The 9,758-nt window shown below is 37.2% G+C and overlaps 1 long non-coding RNA gene across 1 annotated transcript; it reads left to right on the top strand.

Annotated features, from left to right (window-relative positions):
- The first annotated feature begins 955 nt into the window (after positions 1–955).
- On the top strand, positions 956–4,847 carry LOC131258064 (uncharacterized). The gene is made up of 2 exons (XR_009177842.1): positions 956–1,605; positions 4,644–4,847. It is a non-coding gene; the product is annotated as an uncharacterized LOC131258064 (long non-coding RNA).
- The last annotated feature ends 4,911 nt before the right edge of the window (positions 4,848–9,758 follow it).

The following is a 9,758-nucleotide window of genomic DNA, read 5'->3' as shown; positions in this document are numbered from 1 at the left end:
CTTTCTTTCTTCTATTTTTTTTGTTTTGGCTAATTCCTCTTCGATCAAAATCTTGAGAACCGATCTAAACCCTAAATCCCCAAATTCTCAAATCCCTAATCCGAGAAACTTCTTGGTTCTTCGGACTAGTGATCTTCATTGATCGATTGGGTGTGACCATGCAAGATCGGGAGGTCTCATCCCTCGCCGGATCCAACTTAAGTAGTAATTGAATTCCATACTCCATGGTTGTAGTGATGGCCCACTCCATTGCATGTTTCCTTTATGATTTTCTCAGTTATGATGATTATTGTTAGAATTTTAGATCATTTATTCCTTTTATTTCCGCTGTTTAATTATCTCCATGAGCATGCATCATAATTAGGGCTGTCCTATGTCAAAACACCTTTTCAAAGCTAGGCAGAGCTAGCACGGGCGCCGTGCACAATTTTTCTTTAATTAAGCCAAAGCTCTTTTCAGCTTCTTCACCCCAATTAAAACGGCCCTTCTTCATGCACTCCGTGATTGGAGCCATTCAGGCACGAAAATGGAAGAGCTCCCGGATGAAATTTTCAATCTGACTAGCATGCGGTGCCTGGATCTGTTGGGAATGGAGCATCTGAAGACGATTGACCGGAGAAATATACATCGGCTTCCAGAAAAATTAAATTGGGATCGTTGTGGCTTGGACTTGATGCATGAACCGCACCAAGACAGCAGCAGACGCTGCATCTCGGTCGGTGATGCTGGTGTTTTCAAGTCTTTGGGCAAAAAATCGAGACTTCGGAAATCCTTCTTTCTAAAATTCCATTTCTTGGTCTGTCCCTGCAAAGGAGGCCGCAAGGATATATATGCTCATTTAAAAAGAAACCGATTTCTCTACCGGCATATTTATTCTCAATTTGAGGTCTTTGAGTTATGAAAGACTTCTCGAGGTTTGCGGGGGTAAGAATTCCCTAGACGGTGTTGTAGGGGTTCTCTCGGTGACAGAATTCTTTCATTTGTACGGCAATGCATTTGTTAAGGCACTGTCCGATCTCGGCATGAAGATGGACAACCTTAAAGAATGTTGGATTGAGAAATGCCATCAATTGGAGTATCTGGTTGTCAGAAGAACGGCAGACATTGATGCAGTGGTCTGTTTAGAGAATCTAAGGGTGTCCGATCTTGCCAAATTAAGAACAGTGTGCCGGGGGGAGTTGGGAAGAGGGAGCTTCGCATGTCTAAAGAATATATATTTGGAATGTTGTCCGAAGCTCATCAACTTCTTCTCTTCAAGCATTCGGTTACAGAATCTCAAATTACTTGAAATAAAATTCTGTTGTAGACTGGAGAAGGTTTTTGAAGAAGACAATGTGGCAGGGCAAAATGCATTTCCACGGCTAGTTGATTTACGTCTTTGGGAGCTACGCAAGCTAAAAAGCATTTGTGGTGGGCACTTGCCGATGCTGGAGAAGTTGAAGATTCGAGGATGCCCGATGCTGGAGAAGCTTCCGTTCAATAACACAAATGATTCTACAACAGAAGTCGAGATCCAAGGTGAGCTTAAATGGTGGGAAAGCATAAAATGGGAGGGCAGCATCAAGCCATGCAACATCCATTTCAAAGAAAGGCGTCCATAACCAAGTGATTCTTCTCTGCTTAAACACCCATTGTTTACTATGTTATTCTTCTCTTCTTGAACTATTGTAATTCTCTTTAATTATTTCTGTTATGATGTGGTAGAAAGAAGAGGGTGTTCCATTGGACTTAAATGATTTAATCTTAGTGGCTTCAAATTATAAATTTCAGTAAGAAATTGGATGCATTACTTGGCAAATCATACCTCAGCAGTAAGCAAAACTCAGTTTTTCTATTTTTCTGTTATATCAATAAAATTGTATACGGTACGGTAGTGCCCCAACAATTTAAATTAAGAAAAAAAAAAAAAAAAAAAAAACAAGGTATATATAAGCTAATCACCTCAGCCCAACCAATGGATAGGTCTGCAACTTGGGCCAGGCTCATCCCAATCCCGATTGATCCAACTCAATTGTTCCATGTTGGGGATGTTTAATTCTTTATAATATCAATGCTCTTAATCATGTTTATCCAATCCAGAGAAACAGGCACGGTTCGATAATAGTTTGGGCTGGGTTTTGGGAAAATGCGTTGGCTGAGTTGAGGTAGGTCCGGAAATCGGGTCCCATCACATGGCCGATTTGTAGTCTCAAACAGGGAGTCATTGAAATACCCTTGGTATTTTCTACTTTTGGTAATCGTTTTCTATAGAAATCTCACATTTTAATTAGGGAATTTTATCACAAATTAGGATTTACCAAATAATGCCCTTACAAACCAAAATGACAGTCCTTTTTTTTTAGCACTGAAATTACCATAATGCCCAAGGTGCACTTGTTTATTTTGAAAGTGAGAAAGTAGACATTCATGGGGCCCATTACATATTTTTATAATATTCAAGCCGTCCAAAAGAGATAATTCCGTATGGTGGAGAAAAACAAAAAATTTGATCAATCTAAAAGGATGACGAGAAACACCATAAAAAATAATATACACCTCTTAAAAACATCAAGTTATAAGTGCAGTGGATCCAGTGATTCTACCAGAAAGATTATTATTATTATTATTTCTAATCTTTCTGATTATTATATTTGGTTGCTAATGTCATACTCAAACTGTGGGACGCTGCAATTTTTTTTTTTTGACTTCATTACTTTCTAAAGGAAAAAAATACACGAGGGTACTTCGGTCATTTTCCTTCTCAAAAAGCATGAATTTAACTGGTTCATTATTTAAATTCTAAAATATTTATTAATTTATAATAAAAATTTGTTTTTAGTTAGATTTTCCGTACACTATCCTGAGAAATTAGGGAGAGAGTGAGATTTGTCACTACAAAGACCTATAAATAGCTAACGGCCAATGTTAGAGGCACCAAAAATATGGTGACCGTCTGCCATCCAAAATGACGATTGTAATCGAAACAGTTAGGAGCTACTTTCATCCCACTGTGTGGGAGGAACCATTTCTCTGAAATCCAGATGCACAAGACAGTTATTTTCCAGATGCGTGCATACGGATCGCTAGAGCTTTGAATCTATCAGCACTAAAGCATCCAATCCCTATCGTTGTTTACACCAAGATTAATAGAAGTCCAAGGTTCCCTGTTGGTTTCGGAACCTGGTTGGCGTGGGGCCCATGGCTAGTCTATCCAAGCCATTGATAAGACATCCCCGATCATGGATGGACCATTCCCAGTATATCCTCCCAATCAGTCAACTGTAACCTTCCTATTGTTAAAAAGAAATGAACCAAGAAACAACACTCACTGGAGGAAAGGCCAAATATTTGATGGCTAGGAGCCTAGGATCTTCCCATCTGGGAGATTTTGGGGGAATCGTCCATCCATGACGGCGGACTTAAGATGAATGGCTTGGAAAGATCAACCATAAAGCCTGTTTACTATGTTATTCTTCTGTTCTTGAACTATTGTAATTCTCTAGTGGGGGTGGCTAACAGTGAAGTGTGATCTGACAGTGGGTGTACTAACAAGCTAAAAAAAAAAAAAGAACTATTGTAATTCTCTTTTATTGTGTTATGATGTGGTAGAAAGAGGAGGGTGTGCCATTGGACTCGGGTGATTTTAGTCTCAGTGGCTTAATTTGAATTATGAATTTCAATAAGAAATTGGATGTATTTTGGGAAGCTAAACTAGTACAGGATTTTCTTGGCAAATCATGCTTGCGGCAGCAAGCAGGACTCTTTTTCTTTTTTTAAAAAAATAAATAAATTTATTTTCCCTTTTATTTTACTGATAGACTGGGTCCACTGGTCTTCCATGTTAGATAATTTTTTCTCTGGGGCCTTGCTACTTTGTATGAGTTTGTTGGGCTTTTCAGGTTTCATTTATGTTCCACTAATGCAGATGTAATTTTCTATTATATCAATAAAATTAATTACAGACGATAGTGATCCAGCAATCCAAAAACAAGGCATAAGCTAATGAGCTCAGCCCAACCCATGGATAAGGCTGAAACTTGGGCCAGGCTCATCCCAATCCCGACTGGTCCAAACCAATTGCTCCATGGTGGGGATCTTTAATTCTGTATCAACACTCTTAATCATGTCTATCCAATCCAAAGAAACAGGTACTTTTGGATAAAAGTTTGGGTTGCTGAGTTGAGGTAGGTCTGGAAATTATGTCCCAGCACATGCCCGATTTTCAATCTTAACTAGTGAGCTATGGAAATAAACTTTGGTAGGCTCACCAGCCAAATACTCACCCCACCAAAGCGGACTCTTATATGGAGCTTGGAGATCTTGAGTGTGCTAGAAAAGTCTACTACAAAGACATTGTGAGGTTACAAACTGATGACTCTACTGTTCTCAGCATAATGAATTATGCTATAACAGATTATTTTGTTTTCTAACTTGTTGTGTGGACGACAATGAGTCATCCCCTTTGTTTTTGCTTTTTTCTACTTTTGGTAATCGTTTGATGTAGAAATCTCACATTTTAATCAACCGATTCGACAAATTTTCAAATGAAGTTCATTGGTCAGAGTTGTGTTCTGGTGAACCTGCTAGATATTTTGGTGTTTCTGGGACTGATCCTCTAAATTGCTCTGTTTGATCATCGTGCTCTGCTCCTGTTATGCTGTGAGGGTGGTTGCTATTGCTATGCCTGTTTGCTTCAGTCGCTGCATGTGCTCCTGGTTTTGCAGGACATGTCTTTATCCTTCAACCTCCCTGCGCGCTTTCTTGAAGACTATGCAATTTTGTCTGTGCCTCCACCTCCGATTTTTGCAAAGTCATTATTATGATTGGGAAGGAGGGCGGTAAAGGTTATTGGAAAGGCAATCTACCACGGGTGACACAGAGAATTTCATGTAGTGCCATGCAGCTGTTTGCTTATGAATCTTATAAATATTCAGTTTTTGATGTCCAAACATGTGAATGTGATCTCTCTTTTCGATCTTGGGATATAGAAAATTTACAGAGGAAAGGATGGGGAGCTCTCTGTTGTTGGGTGACTTGAAGTAGGGGCTTGAGCTGGGATGAAATCCACTTGCCACATATCCTTCAGATGTCTTGTGGCTAAGGCTATCAGTTGAAACTGGATCCATAACGATGTTCGAGGGTTGCACTGAACATGCTAAGAGATGGCATTGCTACCTTATCAGTGGGTCTTGGACCTTCTCTTCTTGTAATTGCACTGCACCTTACATTGCTGTGAACTATTGCATTTTCAACTTGCGAGCTTACCATTTCAGAAGTCCTTTTATATTTACCAGGAAAAAAAAAGACCTAGGCATTCAGGGTTTCATAACACCAAGTGTTACATGACCATTGTAACAAATATTGCATTTTCAACTTGCGAGCTTACCATTTCAGAAGTCCTTTTATATTTACCAGGAAAAAAAAAGACCTAGGCATTCAGGGTTTCATAACACCAAGTGTTACATGACCATTGTAACAAATATCACAGATCTTGAAAATCTTGTGCAACGTTAATAAAACAACATATTAATATCTTGAGATTTTCAAACACTGGCAGCATTTTAATTTTCAGTAATTGTATTGTAAAATTATATTGCTATATTAACACATAACATATCTAAAATTTTAAATAATTATTACATACGTACACATATAATAATTTTAAAATGATTTGTTAGTTTAACTTCTAAATTTTAAATTTTTAGCAAGATTTTTCCCATGATAATTCAAGAAAAAAAAAAAAAAGCTGAAAAACTCTGGGGAGCTTCTGGAACTGACAAATTGCCACGAATGATTTAGATAGTTTTTGAAGGTTAATAGATGAAGGATGATATCATCCATAAACCGCTACTTGTTAATCGATGAAGCTGGTTCTATTTGAAGGAAGCTTTCTCCACATTAGTTTGCAGTCTCTATTCAAGCGGGCCACAACAGTACAACCTCCGACGGTCTTTAAAGAGCATCTGAACTCCCAGCAGAATTTGTACGTTCTCTGGAGATGTTCTGTTGTCTTTTTTTTTTTTTTTTTTTTTTTTTTTTCAAATTTAATTTCTAGAGCGATTCAAAAGTAATCTTTAGAAATTGTTAATGAAGAAAATGGCTTAGAATATTCATTTTTGTGGGATATCGAAATGTTCATTGCTTGTAGCAGAACATCTAAACCATTGATCTTGTTAGATCTTTCTATTAAAATCTTCAAAACGACGTTTCGCAGGCAGTTTCCAACTAGCTTTGACATTTTCTCATTAGATCTGATTGCAACATGGACTAAAATTTCCAAGCCTAAATTTATCGGTAATAGATGTACTAAAATATCCAAGCCTAACTTTATCGGTAAGAGACGCTACTATAACATAGACAAGCATGATTGGGACCATTTGATTTGCAGAGTGGATGGGCCATATCCCCAAGGCCAGATCAAAAGTGGGGACAAGTGACATTTTGAGCTAAAAACTTGTATTTGAAACCATTTTCTGCCATTTACATGTCAAAGATCAAGGCCCATCAGCACTCGGTTGACACCATAGTGACAAACCCTGTTGTTGCAATTTGCCCAGAAATTTCTTGGGAGATTCAAAATTTTAGATTTTTCTAGGGATAGTTTGGAAAATCTCATCAAATATAAAAATATTTTTGTAAATAGATATCTTTAAATTTTAATATATTTTCACTTATCAAATAGTTCAGTATATACCTTGTGATGTTATCAGCAATGTTCGTCACACTGGTGGCAGTATAATGGTTTCTGTAATATGTAGATATTAGATAATATGCGTAAAGAAGCATCCATGAGGATGTGACTTTTTCCTTGTTGACTGCAGTTTCAACACTATGTTTAGACAAATCCATTGTTTGAAGGGTCAGAATTCATGTAGTGTGAGATTCTGAAGCATGTATAATGTTCTGGTTCTGATAGTGTAGCCGCACCCTTGCAGAACAAAATCATAGGAAAAGGTGGACAATTGCAGTGAGTTTGTCAATGAGATTCCAAAAAGGCATAGATTTGGATTTGCTCAACAAACAGAGGATTAGCAGTGTGACAAAGGTCTCTATGTTGAAAAATCTCATTATACTATTGTGGGAAATAAGATGAACAATATAATTGGGGAATTTTCAAAATATCGGCAAATTTAAATCACTCATATTTTTTCTGGATAATAATGTAAAAATTTTCTGATGTTAGGAATTTTGACAAATTGGGATTTTACCAAATAAAGTCCCTGTGAATGAAAGGGCGGAGAAGTGCTTTTTGAGTGGTGAAATTATCATAATACATACAGTGCACTTTTGCTTTAGAAAGTAGTAAAGTGAAATATTGTGGGACACATGTGGTAATTTTATGATATTCAATCCATCCAATAGATGTAATCCGCTAAATGTTGAGAAGAATAAAAAATTTGGTCAATCTAAATGGAAGATGAGCCACACTATAAAAACATCAAAATACATGTATAACCCATTTGGTGATTCAATCAAAAATATTTTTGGTCCGTGGGATCATTGATTGGTAGTAGATGTTTGGTAGACTTGGATATCATATACATACAATGTGGGGCCGTAAATTTTACTAACTGTACTTCCTTTTAAAAAACAACACCTGAGGGTATTTGGGTAATTTCCATTCTAAAAAAGAACAAGATTAATAATATTTTTGAAAAAAATTAGTAAGATTTTCACAATAATATCGTGAGACAACATCAAAATTCAAAAACCTCCCAGCCTAAAATTTTTGGAGAATGAGGTTTGTCACTACGAAGAACTATAAATAACCCACGGCTAATCTTAAATGCACCCAAACGAAAAGATGGTGACCATCTTCTATCCAAAATGAGCATTGCAATGGTAAGAATGAGGATTGCCTACGAGGCTGTAACGGCTGGGAAGCTAGGTGGGCCCTCCGTGATATTTTTGAGAAATCCACCCGTCCAACCCTTTTTACAGATCATGTTAGGACCTGGGCCAAAAAATGACGCAAATCCAAAACTCAAGTATCCTCCAGACCGAGCATTGAATGTCCATTGTTGAAAATTCACGGGGCCACTGAAGTTTTGGATCAGGCTAATTTTTTGTGATTTCAGTTCATCCAAAGTAGGAATGACATTACCAACAGTATGGATGACATACAAACATCACGGTGGAGCAGTAAGGTTTCAATGGCAGGCATATACTTGAGTTTTCAATTTGCATCATTTCCCGGCCCATATCCTAATATGGTACGGCAAATGGATGGACTGAGTGGGTTTTCCACAAATGTCAGGGTGGGCCTCACTTGCCTTCTCATTATGTGGAAGGAACTATTCCTCTGAAATCTGAATGCACAAAGCAGTTATAATCTTAGTATACGCAATAAAGCATCTAATCCCAAAAGTATTGTTGTTTACGTTCGATTAGCTTAACTTCCCCATTGGTTTCCGAACCTGGTTGGTAAATATGGGGCCATGGTTAGTCTATCCAAGCCATTGATTTGACATGCTCGATCATGGATGGACCAATCCCAATATATCCTCTCAATTGGTCAACTCTAACCTTCCAGTTGTTAGCATGAAATTACATGGTTAAAAGATTTGATGGTGAGGATCTTCCAATTTGAGAGATTTTGAGGGAATTGTCCATCCATGACAAAGGGCCAACAGATCAATGGCTTGGATATATAGATCAACAATGAACCCCACATCTTTAAACTAATTCCAAACAAGGAACTCAGGCCTTGAATGAAAGGCACTATGGCCTCTTCTACTGTAAATGGTGCCAAAATTGCGTTTGATTGTAAAAGAGATTCCTCTCTTTGATAGGACATTCCTTTCTCTCTCAGGGAAGGAAGCATCGACCGTTCTCTTTTCCTTTTCCCTTCATCCAAGGAAGCATCACTTCTTCATCACACTTGACTTCATATTCACATCTGGGCAGCATTTATAAACATATGCTGTATGAAGCTTTCAGGATTACTGCAGCAGTTGATGCCTTGTTAATTTTATTTGAGTTGCTACTGAAAAGTCACTGAGTAGCCAAATTTCAGGCATGTACATCTATTCAAAATTTTCCTCTTTTTCTTGCATTAAGAGATTTATTATTATTATTATCATGGCTTGTGTGAATATTTCCACTAAGCATTCTTGTAACGTGTGCAAGTGGGATGGTTTGCTTGGGGTTGAGGCAAATTCCCAAGCTAAACCATTTAATTATCAGAACTGATTATCAATAGGCACCCACACCCCTCCTTGTAGCATAGGACATTTTTAGCCATTGGATGCCATTAAATGTTTTTTTTTTTCTTTCTTTTTTTTCTTTTTTTCATGGCTCCCACTCAAAGCATTCAATGGCTGAAAATGCTCTGTATGTCCAGGTGTGTTGCAACCCCTGTAGGTGATCAGTTCCCTTTGATAAGTGGGTCTGAGTTTCAAACTCAACCCAATCCACCAGTGCATGGGTTGGATTTAGGTCGGTTCCAATTTTGAGTATTGGTAGAATTCAAGTTTGTTAGTGTTAGGGTAATTATAATAGGTTGGGATATTTTTTTTATTTATTGGGATAATTTTTTATTTGTTAATAAGATTATATAGTAAAATTTCTCTGAATCTCTACAAATATTGGATCTCTTTTATACATTTCAGTGATTGTTAACAAAATAAAATAAAAATTATAAAATAATACCTCATTAATATGATATTCACATCCCTATATATTTTGAAATTAAGTTTTCATTAAGCTATGTCATTAATAAGTCATATCTATCTTCTCTTAGTTTTCTCTAACTTCCATCAATTCAAAGTATGATTTGT

This window comes from Magnolia sinica, chromosome 10 (genome assembly GCF_029962835.1).
Source record: "Magnolia sinica isolate HGM2019 chromosome 10, MsV1, whole genome shotgun sequence".
In the NCBI taxonomy this organism is placed as follows: Eukaryota; Viridiplantae; Streptophyta; class Magnoliopsida; order Magnoliales; family Magnoliaceae; genus Magnolia; species Magnolia sinica.
Note: the sequence above shows the minus strand (reverse complement) of the source record. Positions and strands in the feature narration are given on the sequence as shown.